This window comes from Myotis brandtii, unplaced genomic scaffold (assembly GCF_000412655.1).
Source record: "Myotis brandtii unplaced genomic scaffold, ASM41265v1 scaffold293, whole genome shotgun sequence".
In the NCBI taxonomy this organism is placed as follows: domain Eukaryota; kingdom Metazoa; phylum Chordata; class Mammalia; order Chiroptera; family Vespertilionidae; genus Myotis; species Myotis brandtii.
In genome coordinates, this window is record NW_005361201.1 from 2,563,558 (window position 1) to 2,586,683 (window position 23,126).

Genomic DNA, 23,126 nt, shown 5'->3' on the forward strand with positions numbered 1-23,126 from the left:
GAGTTTATTTCAATAGAGACATGCTGAACACAAAGGGCTGAAATAAATGAGTAATCATTAACATAAAATAATAGAACATTTTAATAAAAATTAATATTTTTTCTTGAACATTAGCTTACCAGACACTGAATAACTGCACAAATTAATAAGTGTAATGCAAATAAACCTATGTTTCTTGTTCTACGAAAGTGAAATATTTCCTGTTGCTCACACCAAACAAGTTAGTCCAAGACTAATGATGAGGCAATTGGCTGCTAAAATATTCACTGCTAGTATTAGTGGAGAAAAATGGTGTGCCTGCGCAGAAGGCACGGAAGGGAAATGAATGCAACACAATTATAGTAATCAGTCATTAGCAAATGTTGTAGTTCATTATTAATAACTAGAGGTCCAATGCGCAAAATCCGTGCACTGGTAGGGTCCCTAGTGGCTGGTGGCGGCTGACCTGGTACTCCCTCCCTTCCTCTGGCCAGCCCCATTCCCTGGTAGAACTCACGGTTGAGGGAACAATTTGCATACTATGCTTTTATTATATAGGATTATGTATAGCAGGATATTGTAAAAATTAAGTTACAAAATTTTTATTAAAACGTTTCTTACATACTGTTATATTGGCTGGGCCACAAAAATATTTGTTGTGGGCCACATGTGGCCCGTGGGCCGCGAGTTTGACATGCTTGAAGTAGATATCTTTGTGATACTTTATATATGAATAAAATGAGGCAAAGGTGTGTGGGTTTTTTTGTGTGTGTTTTTTCTTTTAATTTGTCCCGAGTCATACTACTGTTAAGTGCCAGAGTGGTAACTCAGATCCAGACTGTTTTATAACTCCCCATATGTATGCTAAAGTAATAAACTGTACTGAGTTTGGAGGTAGGAGGAAAGCTAGCAAGAGGAGGTCTACAGTCAGAAAGCACAGTGCCAGGTTCCCAGATCAATGTGACAGGTACACAGTGCAGGTAAACTAGTTAGACAAATGAGCAACCAAAAGTCTGAGTTCTAGCCCATAGATCAGTTTGCTCTCAAAATTTTGTCTCTGAGAGTGCCTGCCAAAAATGTGACTTTAAATATAAAACCAACAAAATGAAATCATTTCTTGGAAAACATTTCTGTGGTTTACTGTGGAATGCCAAGTTAAGAATATCTGTCTTACATTTTCAAGCACATGTGTTGTAGTAATTTTATGGGGTAATGAGTTGGCTTCCATTAAAGATATTTTTACAGGGGCTGGGGCTGGAGAAATGTTATGTGGCAGGCAGTGAAATATCTTACTTTTTTCAGATTGCTTTGGCTAATCACCTACAGGTGAATTTTCTAGGAACTGTGCTTTTAACCATTTAACTGCTATGAATTTTACTGGGTTGTGACTGAAGACTTTGGACATAATGTCAGGGGACCAAATGGTGAGGGAAGGAGGAGTTCAGGATATGAGGAAAACGATGAGTATAACAGAAGAAATGTGGGACTTTTGTCTCAACTTTAAAACTTGAATGGGACTTAAAGTCCATTCATGGGATTCAATAAAAAACAATTCAAGATGTGACAATAGCTAATTAGTGGAGGCAGTTGTCCTCTATCAAAGTAAGCAGAAATCTCACTTCCCAGTTTTCCACATGACAGATGTTGCTAGTTACCTACCCAATATCTATTTTCTCCTTCTTCTTTACTAATAGAAGCAAAATGTTGCTACTGAAAGATTCTATTCCCCAGATTATTTTTCAACTAGAGGTGACCATGTGACACCATTATTACCAAAAAGATATAGGTGGAAATTGGCTGAGGATTTCTGGAAAGATAGCTCCTTGCCAGTCCTCCTAAGTGATGGCCAAGAAGAGCATCAGCAACCATTGGTTAGGCAAGAGAAATGAGTTATGATGGTGGTACAGACCCAGTCCTCCTAAGTGGTGGCCAAGAGCATCAGCAACCATCGGTTAGGCAAGAGAAATGAGTTATGATGGTGGTACAGAAAGACACAGATTTTTTATTCTGTGTAAGTTGATGCTGATACTCTGGACTGCTTAGGAAAAGCATTCTTGTGTTCTGAAAAATAAATACATATTTTTGATATGTAAGCATTTGCCTACTTCTGAGGCTGAGGAATATACTCTCACTGTGCTTTTTCCTCTTACCTACTCCCTCCAGTGGCTCCAAGTTTTAGAGCTGACATATTCCCACCTATTAGTGATAGAACCAAGGGGGTAGGGTCACATGTCATTCCATTCATTGTAGCCGTTATTCTTGAATAGGGGAAACCATTCTTGGTTTATGTGAGAAAGACGAAGGGCTGTGACCCAAGATGAGATCAGTTACAACAACCTGTTTGAATTTCAACATAAACATAATAGTCAGTGGAATAAAAGAATCTATTGTGCATCCTACCAGGAAGGTCAAGTGAATATGAAAGAGCTTGGTGCCTGGAGGTCACTGGTTTGATTCCTAGTCAGGATACATGCCCAGGTTGCAGGCTCGATCCCCAGTAGGGGGCATGCAGGAGGCAGCTGATCAGTGTTGACACTGATGTTTTTATCTCTCTCTCTCCCTCACCCTTTCTTTCTCTCTAAAATCAATAAAAATATATTTTAAAAAAAGAAAGCTTTTTTTTCTCATATCCTTGCCTAATAGTGGGATATGAAAAATGTTACCCATGAGGTGCCTGGGTGACAAATTTGTAAAAGGCTGGTGTCAGCTTTCAGCATTCTAGGACTAAAATGCAGCCCATCTGGGTAGAATTTCTCTGAGGCTAAATACCAGTAGGACATGAGATATTTGATCAGTAAGTGCTGTTAAGGAAATTTTAAAGAACTTTGAAGGGTGCATTCAAGAGTTACCTGAGAGTTAAATGGGTGCAATTTATGTAATTTGTCTGATGTTACTAAGAAGAAACAGCTTGATGCTGGAAGACAGCGTGTTAAGTATGGGAGATTAGAAAAATTTTTGATGGCACCATTGCACTTAAACTAACACCACCCTTTGGCTTCTTTTTGTATGAGCCAAATAAATCATTTACTTTTTGAAGCTACTGTTTGTTGGGCATTATATTTGCAGCTAAACTTATTGCACACTGACACATTCCCTCTTCTCTCTGCCCCATAGATATCTGATAAGTCAGAGAAACACATCTGGGTTAAAGACAGACCTTGGGATAGAAGAATTTGACTATGATTATCTTGGCCTCTATGATGTCTACTTTATGTATATGTTTTATTTTGTTTTTGTCCAGAAATGCTTAGGCTCATTATATTTAAACTAGAGGCCCAGTACACAAATTCATGCACCAGTGGGGTCCCTAGGCCTGGCCTGTGGGATTGGGCTGAAACCAGCTTTCCGACATCCCCCAAGGGGTCCTGGATTGCAAGAGTGCGCAGGCTAGGCCAAGGGACCCCACTGGTGCATGATTGGGGCTGGGGAGGGATGCAGGAGGTTGGCCAGCTCGGGCCTGTCTTGCTCAGTCCCGATCAGCCAGACCCCAGCAGCTAGCTAACCTACCAGTCAGAGCGTCTGCCCCCTGGTGGTCAGTGCACATCATAGCAACTGGTTGACCAGTTGACTGTCTGCCCCCTGGTGGTCAGTGCACATCACAGCGAGCAGTTGAGTGGTCTTAGCAAATCATTAGCATATTACGCTTTGATTGGTTGAACAGATGACTGGAAGACTGGGCACTTAGCATATTAGGCTTTTATTATATAGGATGAGTTACATGAATAACAGTTTATTTTTTTTAATTTTTAGTGAATTTGTTGTGGTGACATTAGTTAATAAAATTATATAGGTTTCAGGTGTACAATTCTATAATACATCATTTGTATATTGTATTGTGTGTGCACCAGCCCAGTCAAGTCTCCCTTCATCACTATTTATCCCCCCTTTACCCTTCTTTCCCTCTCACCACTCTCCTTTCCCTCTTGTAATTACCATACTGTTTTCAGTGTCTAAGAGGTGTTTTTATTCTTTGCTTAATCCCTTCACATATTTCACCTAGCCCAGTGGTTCCCAAACTTATTTGGCCTACCGCCCCCTTTCCAGAAAAAATATTACTCAGCCCCTGGAAATTAATTTTTTTTTAATTTTAATAGCAGTTACTCATCGCCCCCAAATGCACCTGTGGCCATCACCGCCCCCCCCCCATCGCTGCAGCGCCCACCGGGGGGCGGTAGCGCCCACTTTGGGAATCACTGACCTAGCCCCTGAGTACCATTCCCCTATGACAGTTGTCAGTCTGTTCTCTGCATCTATGAGTCTGGTTTCTATTTTGTTAGTTTATTTTGTTGATTAGATTCCACATATAAGTGAAATCACATGGTACTTGTTTTTCTCTGACTGGCTAATTTTACTGAGCATAAAACTCTCCAGGTCCATCCATGCTCTTTCAGAAGGTAAGATTTTCGTCTTTTTTATGGCCAATTAGTATTCCGTTGTAAAAACCACAGCTTTTTTATCTACTCATCTACTGGTGGGCACTTAAGCTGCTTCCAAATCTTGCCTATTGTGAATAATGCTACAATAACAATTTGAGTCGGCTTGAGATCTTCCTAGGAAAGGTAAAAATTTTGACTTTCTAAAGACAGCTTGAGGAATGCAAGATGTAATGCAGAGGAGAAAGGCAAAGAAAAGAAACAGATGGGCATTGAATACCCAAGATGTGCTCATCATGGTACATGTCAGCATGTCACCTTATTTACTTCTCAGAACTGCTCTTCAGGCATATTTTGTTACAACCATTTTACAGAATCTGAAATCTGAAACTCAAAATAGTAAAATCCCATATTAATAAGTGGCAGAACCAGATTTCATATCCAGATATTCTGACTGGGCATCCAGATTTTGTGTCCTTTGTCCCGGAAGGTGATATTACCTTTTCTATACCAGACAGATATCAAACCTGTCCATTGCTTTGAAAGGAGACACTATCTTTATCTTCCAATGTTCTTTATGATACAGACATCCTTGAAAGGAAAATAGGGAACTAGGGCAGCCAGTGCCTTTGCTTGCAAACAGTGCAAACATAAGAGAGTCCATGGGGCATTATCTCCCAACAGCATTCACCTTTGTCCTCTTCTGCTCTCATTCTGACACCCCTCACCATGGTTCAGTCCACCTTTGTGCTCCTTTATTATCTTAAGGGCCTGGGGCCTTTCAACTTTTTTACTCCTATCATTGAAGAAAAGTTTAAAAACTCATTTTGAGCAATGAAAGGTTTTCATATGATCTTTTCAGGCAACAGAAGCATAAGCATTAATTCATTAGTTCAGTTATGTATTCAGTGCTTATTGTATAGCTACTATAGAGCAGGTACTAAGTGCTTTCATTTTAACCATTCAGACACTAGTGAATGTAAAGAAGTAACAGTATCAAGTAGAGATTTTACTCAGGTGGGGTTTAGTGCTTTTACATTGGATGGTCCAGGAAGACCTCAGTAAAAAGAAAAAAAAAAAGTGAAATTTTGAGCTAAGAACTCATGGATAATGTCCCAAGTAGATCCTGGGAAAGGATCTGGGGTGTTTATCTAAGGTGTCCCTTGAGATAAACTTTAACCGTGCAGGTGTGGGACATTCAAGTAGTTGCTAGTGAAGAGGTTACTCTACGCAAGCAGGACCAAGGAGGCAGGCTTAGGACCAAAAAGAGACCAGAACCTTTCATTTAACTTTTAAGTGTACACAAAATAATTCAATTAATTGCTGGAGGAATTATACCACATGAAACATATGCAGTTGCAAATCACACAGCACTTTATTACTCACACAATTCCTGGTGCTGCGGGTACAGGCTTAAGTGGGATCCCAGTGGTGCTGTCCTCGGGGGGCCGGCAGCTGGTCTGGTCTGGTCTGAATGCAGGGGGCCAGCGTTCCTTGCCCAAGAGCTAGGTCGTGTCTCAATTGGGAGGTACTGACCGTTCTTCTGTCGTCTGGCAGAGAGAGGAGCGTGGAGTGGCGTCGCTTGCCAGACTGACAAGAGGACGTGCCTTTGTGGCTGTCTTGACAAGCGAGCACCAGGCTGGTCGGGATCCCCACTTTTAAAGCCTGTACCCCATTTGCAGCAGTCCAGGTGGTTATCAATGAATTACATCAAGGCACACATGTTTATCTCAAACAGGGCGAGGGGCTACATGAGGTTATCTATGGAGAGTACATCACTCACTCAAGTGGTTATCTTGACAAGTCACTCAGTTATTTTCTGAAGTTCAAATCCTTATCTGTAAGGGACACACACTTCAGGGCAGTGGGGAATGTGTTCTTAATATCACGCTTTAAGTTTCAAGGAAATTTAATTTAAACATTTTTAAAACCTTCTAAGACATTTTTTAGGCATTTTTAAACATTTCTATATATTGCTACAACAGATAAGAAAGAGTCAATTATTAAAATAGCTTGAAAAAATAGCCGGAGAAACCAATCCTAAATCTATTAGGTTGAACCAGGTGAAACTGCTGATGTGCAGTAGTCTCCCCTCATCCTTGGTTCCTCTTTCCAAAGTTTCAGTTTCCTGAGGTCAACCATGGTCTTAAAATATTAAATGGAAAATTCCAGAAATAAACAATTCATAAGTTTTAAAAATGTGAGCTGTTCAGAGTAGCATGATGAAATCTCGCAGGATCCCCTCCAGGATCTGAATCTCTCTTTGTTCAGGTATCCACTGGGCTCCCACCCGCTGGTCACTTCCTAACTATCTTGCATTATCAGATCCAATGTTGCAGAATCACAGAGCTTGTGTTCAAGTCACCCTTATTTACTTCAAAATGGCCCCAAAGTTCAAGAGTAGTGATGCTTGCAATTCGGATATGCCAAAGAGTGCTGGAGGCAAAGACCAACAAGTAGTTAGCATAATAAATTCGAGAGGTCCCTCAGAAGGCTGATGGACCTTGGGGCTTTAGCAAGGGCTAAAAGCTATGCACCGGGCAAATGTATATTCCAGTAAATAAAAAGCCATGGGTCCGGAGATTCAGGGAGCCACTCCACTAGAGAGTAGGTTTCTGCCTGGTTCCCCCAATGCCTTCCAAATTTATATTTCTTGTCTAGTATATCCATTTGCGTGTGGCCCCTTCTCCAGATTCTGAATGCTTGCTGCAAAAGGTTGAGGCAAAAGAGAAGCTGTAAAGTGCTTCCTTTAGGTAAAAAAGTGAAAGTTCTGGATGTAATAAGGAGAGAAAAAAATCATATGCTGAGGCTGCTAAGATCTACGGTAAGAATAAATCTTCTAACCATGAAATGGTGAAGAAGGAAAAAGAAATTCATGTTAGTTTTGCTGTCACACCTCAAATTGCAAAAGTTATGACCACAGTGTGTGAGAAATGCCTTAGTATGTATGTATGTATGTATGTACACATGTGAACATATATACACATATATGCATATAAAGGTAGGGGTGTGTGTGTGTGTGTGTGTGTGTGTGTGTGTATTTCTACTAGTTAGGCTTCTCTGGAGAACCCTGACTAATACATCATGCTAGTGATTTAATAAGTTACTTTTTATTTATTTTTATTTTATGTTTGTTCTTGGTTTGCCCACTGTGTCTAATCAGGACACTGCTTACTGGCAATTGGACTTTGGTTCAGCAACCTTGATACTTGAGTTCTGGCTAAGAAAGAATTCAGAGCCAAGACTCAAATACAGGCAAGAATTTATTTAGAAAATCACAGATATAAAAGAAGTGAGCCCTGGAAGAAGTAAGCCAACTGGGCTGGGAGGGCTCAGGAAATAAGAATCAGAGGCAAAAGAAAGGCCCTTGGAACTTAGGAGAAAGAAAGCAAGGATATATGCCCCTTGGGGAAGGAGCGCATACCTGAGAAGGGGGTAGAAAAGAGCACAGAGTGCTTGAGAAGAGGGGGAGGGGAGCTAATAAATTACTTTTAACAGAAATACTGACATTTAAAAAAACAATGTGGAATTTTCAAAAGCAATATTTTAGGATAGGAATAACCTTTGTAAGGTATCTCTTTGATTATAGAACCTAAAATAAAACTACCACCTCACATAATCAAGAGATTAACTTGAATCTTAGCTCCATAAATAATTGCTGCTCTTTGACAAAGCAACTTAACCTAGCTTAGCTTGGTTTCTTCATCTGTAAAATGGGTATAACAATATCTTAAAGAAATGCTGCAAGGATTAAGCAAACTCATGTATATAAATTTTATAGTATAAGTCTGACACATGCAATTGTTACATAAATAATAATGATTGTTATTATTATCATCCTATATAATAAAAGCCTAATATGCAAATCAACCAAATGGTGGAATGACCAGTCCCTATGACACACACTGACCACCAGGGGGCAGATGCTCAATGCAGGAGCTGCCCCCAGCCCGCAGGCCCCAGGCCAGCCAAGGCGGGTGACAGTGGGGGCCCCCCAATTGCCCCGCCAGTCTCCCCACAGATCGGCCCTGATCACCGCCAGGCCTAGGGACCCTACCTATGCACTAATTTCGTGCACAGGGCCTCTAGTATAGATATAAAGTTGATTCTGTATTAAAATATTCTAATATGCTAGCATGCTCAAAGATTTAAAAGATTAAGCAAAAGTTTGTGAGGCAGTAAAAGGGTACAGGAACTGAAGCTACTTATGTAGATGAGATAGCATTATCTTTTAGGGAAAATACAGAGGCTAAATAGCAGTATTTCTACATCTAGTCAGCATCAACTATAGCAAAAGATCAGTGGCCAGCATAATTGATCATGATGGGACTTGGGGAACTCCTGGCTCAATCATTAAATAAGCTCCATTAGACTGAGTTCCATGAGGGCAGGTGCAGATCATTTATTTCTTTATTCTTAGTGCTTATCATGAGACAGGCATTGACGGGAACACTTTTCACATTCTTGCTCAGAATAACCCTATGAGTTAGACATTATTGTCCCCACTTAATAGATGAGAAGTTTGAAGCAAAATGGGTTAAATGGTTTGTCCGAGGTCAAATGAAGTAAACTGGGAGCCAGGTCTAGGACCAAAGGCCACATTTTGGCCACCAAGATGTACTGCCTCTCATTGTCTGTTAAGTGCATCTATACATGTGGTACAAAAGAGGTTTCTGGGGGAATCTTTTCTGATTGTCATTTTAATCTAACCTTTTTTTTTCCAGAAAGGAGAAGCAAAGAGATTATTAATATTATAAACATTCTCAAAAGTTATCAAACTTAAATTTACCAAATACCTATGTATCCCATCTCAGTGATTTTTAAGCATACAAACTCCTTTGAGAACCGATGGAAACTATGAACAGTCTATATACAAAAGTTCTCTTGCTAATTAGGGGCTTCACAGTCAACCTGCAGGCAGGTTAAGAACGTCCTCAGAAAAAATAAATAAATAAATAAATAAATAAATAAATAAATAAGAAAAACACACACACAAAAAAAATAAGAAAAAAAAAGAGAACGTCCTCAGATATCTCACTCAGTCCTCAGAATAATCCCAAGAAGTAGTATTATTACACCCTTCTACCAATGGAGAAACTAAAACTACAGATTGAAAATAATTTGTTCAATGGGACATCATTGATGCAGAGTAACACCGAAGCTAAACTCAGATGAATCTGGGTCCAAGTTTGATCTATTTAAGTTATACCATGTGGTTTTATATCTAGCTTTTTGTTGTTTTTGTTTTTTTAATGTTCTCTATTACTTGGCATCTGCATTTTTTTCCCCTTGAAATTCAGATAAATTAAAAAGAAAAAGATGTGGTTCCTCTGGTTGTCCTGTGGCAATTATAATTTGAACTTTGAAATCTGGATATAAAAATGAGATGATTAAAAATGTCTGTCTGCTAGGAGTTTTTGGCTTTGGAAAATAATGCCTCATTAGCAAACACAGAAAGACATTCTTACTGCCAGTCTTACTTTGATTTTGCAAACTGGGCACTGGTGTTATGGTTTGATATAGCTCTGGGGTCAAAGAGTTTATGGTAAGTTAATTCAGTTCAGGGTTTGGCCTAAAACACTAATTGGCTTTAGATGCAAAACTATATCCAAATTGTCTGAAATTTTGAGTGGTATGGCACAAATAAAAAAGTACAATTAAGTTCCTAGTATTATGCTGGAAATGACTTCTGGCTTGGGAAGTGGTCCCAGGTCCAAAAGGATTGCGAAGACTTTAGGCTTTGAGAAATTATTATAGTGACATAACCATTGCTGCAGTTGCTTGAAAGATTCTAATTGAAATGAGAAATCAGTCAAAGAACAAAGAACAGCTCATTGTTTATTGTTTTTCCCATAAGGGAAAAAGTCTAAAAGCAAAATTCATAAATGAATGCAATCATTGACATGCAATTCAAAACTAATTGACATCTTATCTATAGTATCATTTCTATTGTAGCTTTGATCTTTAATAAAAATGAGAATTGTGCACTGTATTTCACTCCCAATTGACCATGGGGGTGGGGTGTGTGCGTATCAAGTTTTGAAAGAAATTAGCTTTGTGGTCTTGAATCAAAACCAGTGATGAACACGGATTCCAAATAACAAAGCTTTTCCATAATAGAAAGTCTGACTGTTTGACTTCTTTTGAGAGCCAAGGTCTCAAGATAAATAGCTCATTTCAAAGTATTTTATTTTTTAAAAAATTTATCTTTATGATTGAAAGTATTACAGATGTCCTACATTTTCCCCCCATTGATCCTCTCCACCCCGCACCCACCCCTCCCAGGCCTTCACCACACTATTGTCTGTGTCCATGGGCTTTGCTGATATGCATGTAAGTTCCCCAGTTAATCTCTCCCCACTCCCCTACCACCACCTTCCCGCTGAGATTCTTCAGTCTGTTCCATGCTTCTATGTCTCTGGATCTATTTTTTCCATCAGTTTATTTTATTCAAAGTACTTTTTTGTAATGTACTTGTAAAATAAACATGTCATTTCCAAGAAGAAATGTGACATATGAGGAAAGTGCTGGAATTCATGGGCCAGCTCTGCTGTGAATCCTACACTATTTCTTTCCTGAAATGTTTTTTCTTCTCATAGCTTTATTGAGGTATAATTTACATAACATAAAATGTACTCAGTGTAAATATACAACTTAATGACTGTTAGTACATTTACAGAGTTGTGCAACCGTCGCCATACTCGTTTTTAAAACATTTCTACCATTCCCAAAAGTTCCCTTGTGACCTTCTCAGTTTAACTCTCAGGTCCACACCCAGCCTCAGGCAACCATTGATTTGTGTGTGGTTTTTTTTTATTTATTTTTGTTTGTTTTTGTCTCTATAAGCTTTGTCTTCTATGTACTCACAAAATGCAGTCTTTGTGTGTCTGGCTCCTTGAACTTTGCACAATGTTTTTGAGGTTCATCCATGTCGAGGTGACTCAGTAGATCATTCCTTTTTTATGGCTAAATATTATTCCATTAGATGAATACATTAAATTTTGTTTCTCCATTTGTCAGTTCATAATGTGGACGAAAAAGGGGCCACATGCTAACCTGACAAGTTTAGGGAAGGCCTTCATGGCAGTCTTGCAAACACAAAGACCTAAATCAGAGGTGGGCAATCCCTGGCACACGTGCCAAACATGGCAAGCCAGTAACTTTTACTGGCACGCAAAACCCTCTCTTATAATCTTCCATTTACAATTTTTTCTTAATATCAACTTTTTTATTTTTCAGATAAATTCAGTGTAGGTGCATCTTATATAAATAAATAATCTTACATAACAAGTTATCTTAAAGACCATAGACATGGCTGACTTTGAAATACAGTTCAGAGTAGCTCAATTTGGAAGCAGAAATTTATTGACCTTAGAGTTGACTTGGAAAACATTGAAAAAAGGCAATTAGAGACAGGAGTACCAGAGAGAAGTGTCGAAAACGAACTGTTGAGGACTTGGAATGCCATTCCAGAAAATATTTTCTGTTTAAAAAACTTTACAACAGCGTTACTCTCCATGTTTTTGTTTAGAAAACTTTGCAACAGCATTACTCTCCATGTTTTCATCCACATACGCTTGTGAATCTTTGTTCTCAGTGATGAATTTTGTTAAGTCTCGTAATAGGAGTAGCCTGACAGATGAAAGTAGTAGCTCGTGCATATCTCTGAAGGTCACGAAATATAAACCTGATGTAAAATCTCTGTCATCAGTGATGCAGCAGCAAAAGTCCCACTGATAATATCAAACGGAGTCATAAAGTTTTCTGTCGGACTATCAGTGTACATGTATACATTAAAAAATAAATGTATTTTTCATCATCATATACTGTGTTTTTGTCACTCGAATGAATTTTATTATTTCTTCAAGGTTCTTCACATACATACACCTTAAGAGATATCAAGTAGGCGTAACATGTTCTCAAAAAATTAGGGTTGGCACGCAGAAGAATTTTGAGTCAGAGATTTTGCTGGTTTTGGCATGCACTCACAAAAAGGTTGCCCACCCCTGATCTAAAGTAACCACAAAGGATGATCTAATTAAAACTTTAACTGGAAGCACTTAATGTGGGTAGTCTCATCCTAGGCCTGTATCTTTTCTGACAAAGGTCAATCTTTCCCTTAACTGAGCCTATTGTCTTTGAAATATCAGGGTAACTTTGTAACTTCCCTTTTTCTAGACCCCTCAGGGCACAACCAAATGCCCTGGCTTTCACAAATCCCTTCATTGTTATTGTTATCATGTTAATTGTTTACTGTTAACTATCCTACACCCACCTAGGTAAAAGAAGTATCTGTCTATCATCTTTTTATCCAATCCCCGAGGTTCCCCCCTCCTTTTGCTCTCTCCCACCTCTCTAATCACCAATGGATTCCATGTAACCCACTTACATCTCCTTTGATTGTAATGTATAAAACAAGGTGAAAAACTGCCATTCCCAAGAGCATTATCCCAATACATTGAGATTCTGTTTCCTGGCAATTGTCGACAGTTTGGCTCAAATAAACTCACAAAAATTCTTTACAGGTTTGAATATTTTTTTTTACATTGACAATGGACATTAGAATTGTTTTATGTTTATAGCCATTATGAGTGATGCCTCTGTGAATACTCACAAGTCTTTGTATAAACATATATTAATCATTTTTTGTTGGATCGAATTAGCAATTTCTACAGAGGCATCTTAATCTCTCATCTTATTGAGGATATCATTGTCTTCTGACTTCTATTCTTGCTGCTGACAAATCTAATTATTATTCCTTTTTAGGTAATACTAGAGGCCCAGTGCATGAATTCATGCACAGGTGGGGTCCCTCAGGGTGGCCTGCTGGGATCGGGCCCTAGCTCACGCCCCCAGCCTCACAGTCCTGCAGCCCTGGCTGGCACCTTGCTGTGGCCTGGCACTGCCCTCTCACCTGCTCCACCATCCTGCCTGCGGGGCGATCGATCGGGGCGGGCTCCTTGCCCAGCTCCCTCAATGGCTGGGAGCCAAGCTGTGGCCTTGTCCCCTGACGCCACTGCTGGTCGCCATTTGCGGGGTGATTGGCAGGGTGATCAGGCCCCAGCTTGCACCCGCCTTGGCCTGGTGCTGCCCGCTCACCTGCTCCACCATCCCGCTGTGTTGGGGCCCATCTGGGCCAGCCGCACCTCCACTGCTGCCCGCTGCCAGCACCATGTCGCTGACATGGTGTTTCATGCCACCCCCTAATGATCAGCACACATCATAGTGAGTGGTCAAACTCCCAGTCAAACTCCCAGTCGAACAATTTGCATATTAGGCTTTTATTATATAGGATTACTCTGGCTCTCTTTGGTTGCTTCTAAAATGTTCTCTTTGAATTTGGCATTTTAAAGTTACATGATAACATGTCTTTGTGAGGATTCATTTGTATTTGGCCTAGTTTAGTCCTGATGTGATTCATAGATATAAGGATTGTGCTTTTCATCAATTATAAAATATTCTCAATCATTATGTTTTAATTATTAATTATCTCCAATTAATTTAATTTACTTATTTGAGAATTTGTATGAGATGTACGCTGAACCATCACCCTTTATCCTCCATTTCTCTTAACCTTTTATATTGTCCATATATTTATGATATTTATCATCATACATTTATAAAATTTTTTATCACTACCAATACTGGGTAATTCATATATATCCTCTAGTTAAATACTTCTCCCTTCAAGTATACCTGATATATAAATCCATTAAAAATATAATTTCAATATTAATATTGTCAATTTCTAGAAGTTCTACTTGTTTTCAGGTCTAATGTTTATTTTACAATATCCTATAATTTGGTATGGTCTTGATTTTTTTAATGATCATCTTTAATCACTTTATACCATACATACTTAGCTTAAACAGTCCTTTGGAATGTTTCATATGGCATATCAGTTCTCATGTGATTCCTAATTTTTTATTGTAAGTTCATTTCAACCGCTTCCTACCCTTCACCACTGTGGGCATTCTGTGTTCACAGGGTATTAGTTCTACATAACACTTGTTTAGGCTTTTGGCAGGTGCCTCGGAGGTTTTCCTCCTCAGACAAAAATATTTTCATTAACTTATTAGCTTGAGATAGCTTGTAATAGACTAATATGTTTTATAAAGGTGAGGCCCTGATCCTATAGGATTAGTGTCCTTAGCAGAAAGTGCTTTCTCTCTCCCCCCTCCCTCCTCTCTGTCTCTATCTCTATCTCTATCTCTATCTCTATCTCTATCTCTATCTCTATCTCTATCTCTATCTCTATCTCTATCATCAATGTGAGGACATAGCAAGAAGGCAGCCAGCCATCTGTAAGCCGGGAAGAGAGTCTTTACAAGAAAATGAACTAGATTGAAACTTGATCTTGGACTTCTAGTTTTCAAAAATGTAAGAAAATAAATTTTTGTTTTTTAAGCTATCAGTTTATCCTATTTTGCTATGGCAGCTGAACTAATATCTAGTTTAGTTGAAAATAGCTAAATTTTGATGCCACATAATTTTATTTTTAATGTAGGTTTTTGTTTTGTTTTGTTTTTGGTCAGAATCAAGCTTCCTGTCCTTTTTCTAGACTGAGATTTTTTTTTTTTAAGTTCCACTTATATGAAGGAGGCTACTCTAATTGTGTCCTAGCTTTAAGGTCTTATGCTCCTACGTAAGGAATAAAACCTTGAACCTAGATTATAGGACCTATATCAGAGTTTTTCTCTTACCTTTGCCCTATGACTTCCCTTCATTTTTTTTTTTCTGAGATCTGATATTTTTATTTTTTCTTTGGATCCAGCTTTTATTTATTTACTTACTTATTTTTGTTAAACTTTATCCAGCATTACTATGTATTTTCAGGGGAAAAGGGCCTATGTTAGATCAGTTATTCTTTTCCTCTCACATATTTTTGTATATAATGTTATTACAATCAGCTCATCTATCCCATTCTAAATTCAAAATCCACAATAAGAAGGAATTTTTCAAGGGAAGAAGTAGAATTTTTCTAAACTAATGAAGAATTTCCTAACTTTTCTTTACATAAACTCAAAAAAATGTGGCAGATGTAATTGCTCCTTTTTGGAAACTATTCTTAGACAAATTTTTTTAGTTTCCACTGAATTGCAGTCAGTGCTCCCAGGTCTCGGAGCACTGTTAATAGGTAGGAAAAAAATGAAAAGTGGATATATAAGAAGGAAACTCAAAGTCATAAATATGCCAACTGCAGTTAAGCAGTATTAATTACAGGCACTTGTGGATGACAGAAAATTAAAATACCCCTTTACAAGTTGCTTGATTTCTAAACCTCCACTTGCTCTCTTATTAAAATAGTTCACTGTGTACTTTGGCAAGAGCTGCGTGACATTACTCTGAAAGTACCTAGAGTTGGAACACCAGACTCAGAGTCCAACCATCAACCTCCTCACATTGTGTTCTGTTGGGAGGTTGCCATATCTCTTACGGTTTTTGTTGAGCCCTAATGGCAGGAGAGAGTTAAACTGAAATTTTCTTAAGTTTTTATATTCTCCTGGAAATGATCTTTATGGATTTATATTATACTACACTTACACTTAAGTACATACAGAATGAATGATTTACTTAATTTAAGTCAATGTTTAGGCAAATAATCTTTATTGTATAAGATTTCTTAAGAGTGAGAGAATTGTATGTGGTAAGGAAAAAAGAATATGGGCTTAATAGGCACAGACACAGCTTTGTCATTCATCTCTGTGTGACCTTTGGCATATTACAGATCAGGTTACTCACTTGTAGAATAGAGACAGTATAAAATAGAGTGTTAGTGAGAACTCAAAAATAAAATAGATATACAATATTGAGCCCAGCCCTAGGTGCTCAATAAATGTTAAATGCCCTCCTTGCTTTTCTAAAATGTTAAAATAAATGCTCCAATTAAAAGACAAAGATTTTTTTTTAGGTAGAATTGATAAAATACACATAATAGACTGTTTATATGAGAAATATTAAAAACATAAAGTTTCAAAAAGTTAAAAAATAGAAGAATGAAATAAAGATATCTACCATGGAACAACCAACTAAAAATTGTGTAGTTATTATCAGATAAGCAGGCATTAAGGTAGATAGCATGATATTAGAATAAGTCACTTCATAATGACAAAAAGTTCTACTCACTAGAAAAAGTCAATAATTCTAAAATTGTAGTTCCCATAAATTTTACATATTTGTGATTTGTGTGATTTCTTTTCTTGTTCTAAATACACATATTGTGCTGGGCTGCATATCTGCGCTTCGGCCAGGCAGGGCACGCTGTACTCTGTTCCTAGAACACATAGATAGGAAGGTAGTCACTATACTGATACTGTACTGTGTGGGGAACAAATTGTGTAAACAAGGCTTTGTAACTAACTTTGTGGTTTTTGCAAATAAAAACGCTGTAACTCCTGTAGTCAGCACTGCAGTTCAGCCTCTGCTTCGGCAGGGTGCTGTAACTGTAGTCGCTGACCAGCTTAATAAAGGCTCCTTATTCTTAATCTGAGTCCCTGGTGGTCGTCTCCACGGGTCGCCCCATTAAAATCTTGAAATAATTTATAGAATTTTATAACTATAAATTTGAACATAACTTTGCAGGTCTTCTTTTCCAACACTTAAGATTGTTGTGGAAGCTAGGAAATAATGAGTTAATCAAAGTCACTCAAAAGCAGTGGTTCTCAACCTGTGGGTCACGACCCTTTTGGGAGTCGAATGACCCTTTCACAGAGGTCATCTAAGACCATTGGAAAACACTTATATAATTACATATTGTTTTTGTGATAATCACTATGCTTTAATTATGTTCAATTTATAACAATGAAAATACATCCTGCATATCAGATGTTTACATTACGATTCATAACAGTAGCAAAATTAGTTATGAAGTAGCAACGAAAATAATTTTATGGTTGGGGGTCACCACAACATGAGGAACTGTATTAAAGGGTTGCAGCATTAGGAAGATTGAGAACCACTGATCTAAAGCTACCTCAAAGCCCTACTTCTAATTCACATTGACAGCCACTGTTGATGGCTTTCTGCTTTTTCTGTTGTTTAATAAAAGGAAGGTTGACCACTGATCTAAAGCTACCTCGAAGCCCTACTTCTAATTCACATTGACAGCCAATGTTGATGGCTTTCTGCTTTTTCTGTTGTTTAATAAAATGATGACTCGTGCTACCTCTGTGAATCAGAAGGTTATCTTTTTCTGTAGGGGTTTAAAATAACATTCTTTATGTCTCATGATATTGGTCTTGTTTTTTCTTTCCAATCTCTTGTCAATGCCTTTTCCCCATCTCTGTGACTGTTTTCGTGATGCTGTTTGCTACCTCCAAGATTCACCTCCAACTCTTTACCTCAGTCCAGGTACAAGTGAGTCTAAGGAAGTTCACCCCTTCCCTGACACCCAGAGGGTGCTGACAGACCTCTATACTAGGGGAACAGCCAGAACTATAGACTCTAAGGAATAGATAAAAGAAGAAAACAAAAGGGGAGAAGGGTCTTTAAAGGTTAGACTCCTACAGACTCTTAGGGAGAAAATGTCTTTCCCTTTCTATGGGGACATGAATGAATTTTTTATCTAAACCAAGCTTGGGAGACTGAATAGCTGGAAAATGAAGAGCATTAATAATTTCTTCTTTGAGAGGTATGACTATAAAATGAAAGAATGAGTCATATTCTACTGTTTAGTCTATGAAACTAAGAACTGGTTTTTCCTTTGTTTCTTTTTCTCTTTCCCTCCTCAAAGGAACACATAGATGATTTAAGCAGCCTTCGATTACAACATACCTGAAATAATAAAGCATTGAGTGGGGAGGGGGAGTCAGCTGAAGGTGTAAACCCCCTCCAGGCTGAATGACTGCTTATTTCATCTTCTCATTCTAAATCAATGCTAAGCAAAGCACAGAAATGTTTACCTTTGTCTGATCTCTAATTCCCTAAATTTATGTGGAATCATGCACAGATGCGCTGGAAACCAGCCTGGAAAAGCATGGCATTTTAATTGATCCCAGAGCTTCTTGCCTCACGGCTCCTGCTGTGATGAAGCCGGCTACTTGTTCCAAAGATTCTCTGCCTGGTTGCCTAGCCACCAGCAGCTGGCCAATCAAGGTGTCCACATGGAGCAGAGGAAGTAACCAATCAATTTTTTAATTTCCTTTTGTAAACGGGAGTGAATCAGGGTGGATTTGAAATCTCATTAGTCAAAAGTACGATGTGTAGTGTGCATTTTAACATATGTATCAGTTGAATACATTTAGCATTGAGTCATAAATTCTGATGAATAATTTGAAAGCCCATTTCAGACAAGTTTGAACGTCAAGTTACTGACATTCTTTTAAATCAGTTTTCTATTCTTACTAGTCCAGACTATGTATAAAAACGTCAATAGACTTTCCCCCTAATTTAACACCTGCTTCTTTGAAAACCACCTCTTTATCAAAAATTCCTTCCAGAAACAATGACACCTCCTGTTCCAAATCATTGAGATTTAATATATTAGATTCACAAGTAACTAAATTTTTGCCTGCATTCCTCAATCCACCCACTCATCTGGTTTTTGTTTTGCCCCCCCCGCCCCCAATTTTGACCCTATTTCTCCATTCCCATGACCAATACTCTGGTCTAAGGCCCAGATTTCTTCACATTTGGATTCAAAAATAGCCCTTGGCTTTAGTTTCTCTAGTGCATTCTATAAGCCATCATCATCTTTCATCACTTCTATTCTCTTCTGGAAAACCTTTACTCAGATGCAGACCAACATGAGTTAAAGTCAGCACTTATCAATTGGTATATTCTAGCAAGTTGTCTTGCATCTCTGAGCCTCAGTTTCCTCATCTGTAAACACACAGATAGTTAGATTAAAGGAGATAATGTTTGTACTTAATCTGGCTCATGTTATGTACATATTATTTAGTGTATAAATATTTACAGGGTGGGACAAAAGTAACTTTACAGTTGTTCATATGGAAAATAATACAAAATTAATAAATAATAATACAAGAAAAAACTCTGTTTCGTGTACCTGCAACTGTAAACCTACTTTTGCCCAATCCTGTCTATTTTTATACATATCTTCTACTAGTATTTGCACTACTATCATTTAATGATCCCTATTTCCTTGTATTTTCAAGATCCTTCATAATCTGGCCTATATCACATTCATCCATCTTTACTTCCAATATCATTCTTCTCATACTCCTTTCCTTGCCATCAGGTACCCATCTCTCTAATCCAGTGGTCAGCAAACTGCAGCTCGTGAGCCACATGTGGCTCTTTGGCCCCTTCAGTGTGGCTCTTCCACAAAGTACTGGCTCTTCCACAAAATACCGACTTGTGCGCATGGGCCACGAAGTTTCAATCGCACTGTACGTGCGCGCCCGCACGTGGTATTTTTTGGAAGAGCCACACTGAAGGGGCCAAAGAGCCGCATGTGGCTTGCAAGCCGCGGTTTGCCAATCACGGCAGTCTAATCAAATAGTCTCCTCACTGAATCTCAGAGTCTTTCTGTTATATTTACTTGTATCATCCCTAACTCTTCTTTATTCTTCAAACTCAAGCACTACTTCCTAGAGTAGTGATGGCAAACCTATGACACGCGTGTCAGAGGTGACCCGCGAACTCATTTTTTTGGTTGATTTTTCTTTGTTAAATGGCATTTAAATATATAAAATAAATATCAAAAATGTAAGTCTTTGTTTTACTATGGTTGCAAATATCAAAAAATTTCTATATGTGACACGGCACCAGAGTTAAGTTAGGGTTTTTCAAGATGCTGACACGCCGAGCTCAAAAGGTTCGCCATCACTGTCCTAGAGGAACGTTCCTTTATTGTATGCTTCCAAAGAACAATGTTCATTTACTTCAGAAGACCTTTTCCCATTTGTAACTATATATCTAGAATGACTATTTAATTAATTATTGTTTGTTTCCCTATTATGCAGGGATTTATGTAAGAACAGGGACAATGTACGTTTTTGCTTACCACTCTATTCCTAGTGCATAATGTGGTAAGTGTGGTATAAATATCTGTTATGAAAATGTTGCTGAATTTATATAAATGGAAATGTCCTCTACTCTTTGCCTCCTTTCAGATCTCAAAAATTTATCTTCTGAAATATTTTATTAATTCCATTAAAGGAAATCAATATTCAAATAAACATTTATTAAAATCATTCCATGTGCCCTATACTATGATGGGTAATATAGAGGAATTATTTTCCTTGACTTTATCAGGAAATCACGAATTTAAAAAAAAATTAACTTAAAGCAAATGTTTAACTGTGTGTGTGGGTGTGAGAGAAAGAGAGAGAGAGGGAGAGAGAGAGATAGTGGAGTTGGGGGCGAGTACTTGGAAAAAGTAGAATAAGGCAATGTGGTCCAGCAGGGAAAACAAACAAACAAAAAAAAACAAGAGACTGAGAAATAAGAAACCTGCCATTTGATATGAGATCTTAGATAAACTTGAGTAATCACTTCTCCTCTCTAGGCCTCATTCCTTATCTTTTATATGAGCACATTGGACCAGTATTTCTTTAGGTTGTCTAAGTTCTGTGGGTCAAAACAAAACATGTGCTACTATTAACAAATCAACTGTGTGTCTTTGAAAAAAAATTTAATCCTCACCTGAGGACATGTTTTTATTGATTTGAAAGAGAGAGAGAGAGAGAGTGAGAGAGAGAGAGAGAGATCAGTTGTCTCTTGTACACACCCCAACCAGGGATTGAAACCCAACCTAGGTATGTGCCCTAACTGGCCATTGAGCTCCCAACCTTTTGGTGTGCCAGATGACACTGTAACCAGATGAGCTACCAGGTTAGGGCTCAGCTGTGTTTCTTTTAACTCCTTTAAGTCTGAGTTCATGTGGATAAATAAAGGTATTTTATAATCTGTTGTTAGAATGTTGTATTGTGCTTTTCTCTTGAATCCTATCCTATATAATAAAAGGCTAATATGCAAATCGACTGAACAGCAGAATGACCAGTTACTATGATGTGTACTGACCACCAGTGGGGGCAGATGCTCAATGCAGGAGCTGCCCTCTGGTGGTCACTGCACTTCTACAGGCGGAGTGCCACTCAGCCAGAAGCTGGGCTCTCGGCTGGCCAGTGTGCAGCCGCGGTGGCAGGAGCCTCTCCTGCCTCCATGTCAGTGCTAAGGAAGCTGTCGGTCGGACATCCTCCAAGGGCTCCTGTACTGTGAGAGTTAGCAGGCCAGGCTGAGGACCCCCACCCCGAGTGCATGAATTTTGTGCACCGGGCCTCTAGTAGAGTAATATGAGCCTTTCTCATTGTGTTACAAAAGACATTATAATCATCTTTTTTATTAATTCAATCCATGCATGTTGAACAAGGACTCTTTGATCAACACTGTGTGAAGGACTGTAGATAAAATGTAGACTGAGAGAGATGTGGTCTTGATCTGTAGGGAACTGATTGTTAGTGTTGGCTATATCTGGTAAGTGTAAGCTGCATATTGGATTCACCCTTTTTTTTAGAGTTGAGATCTCACACATTTCAATACATGATTATTTACCTTGTTTTATGATTATTGGTCTTTGTTGTTACTCATGTGCAAGTAATCTGTCTTTCAAAATTATAAAAATTTTAGAAGCTTCAGTATGTGTGTGTGATCCTAAATCACAGAATTTTCATGCCAATTTTGATTTTAAATATTTTATTCTATTATCACAAATGCACATAAGACTTGTCCGACAACATGTCCTAATGTATATTTAGAAATTTACTCATGTATATGTAAATGTATGTAATGGTAACATATATGGAATGCTTATTAGGTGACAGTACTTATCATGGACTATTTCATCTAATTCTAATAACTACCTTATGTGATGAATACTATCATACCCATTTTATGTATGGGAAAACTGAGGCCTAGAGTGTTAAAACACTGCCCTGAAATCACATAGATAGTAGCTGGTATATGTAGAATTCCAAGCCAGTTTCTGACCACTATGTTATACTATGCCTTTCCCATGCTATGCTTTTTTATGTATTTCTGTTCCTATACTTTACTCTTGTAACAGAATAAATGCTCAATAATTTCTTAGTGAATGTTATTTTGGAAATTTTATTTTGTAACTACATACATCTTTGCTTTTTTCTTATGAGCCATATCAGATTTAATAAGATGATCTGCATGAGAGAAAGGAGGAAAAACAGAAAGAAAGAATCCTGAAGATATTTTATGCCAACTTGGGAATCTCAGTGATTCTAAATTCTTAGAGAAATTTTTAAAGGCATCTACTTTCCAACCATCAGACTTAGTGCTTTGGGTGCATGATATTATATGGTCTTCAAAAATAATCCTATGAAGTAGGTGCTATAAATGTTCCCTTTTCAAGGATGAAGAAATGGAAGGTTTGCAAGATTAAGACACTTGCCTAAATTATTTACTCTGGATTGTAACACGGAGGGCTTTAAAAATACCAGTTGCCTTTACCCTCATTATATTCAATAGTAAGGTACCTTGTTCACTCTCTTCTTATTCTCTTCCCCTGCTTCCTTATTGAATTTTTAGTCTCCAGTACATGTGGCTTATTGTTTCCCATTATTATTCCTTGCTTCAAGGAGCGGAGATAATGTTGAAATGTGTTAAGCATATATGCTGGTATAGTTGATTAGTTCCATTAATATTATCTATTAATAGTAGTAGTATAAGTATCATGTGCACTTGCATTTTGGGCACACATAAGCTTGCTTCCTCATCTCCGTGAGGACCTTCTCTGTGTGTGTGTGTGTGTGTGTGTGTGTGTGTGTGTGTGTCCCCATC

General features: G+C 38.1%; 1 long non-coding RNA gene across 1 annotated transcript in view; it reads right to left on the reverse strand.

Annotated features, from left to right (window-relative positions):
* LOC106726624 overlaps positions 1 to 6,073 on the reverse strand; it is a 52,781-nt gene extending 46,708 nt beyond the window's left edge. The window contains exon 1 of the long non-coding RNA XR_001362695.1: positions 5,739 to 6,073. This is a non-coding gene — a long non-coding RNA (uncharacterized LOC106726624). The remainder of the gene's footprint in view (positions 1 to 5,738) is intronic.
* Positions 6,074 to 23,126: the final 17,053 nt, after the last annotated feature.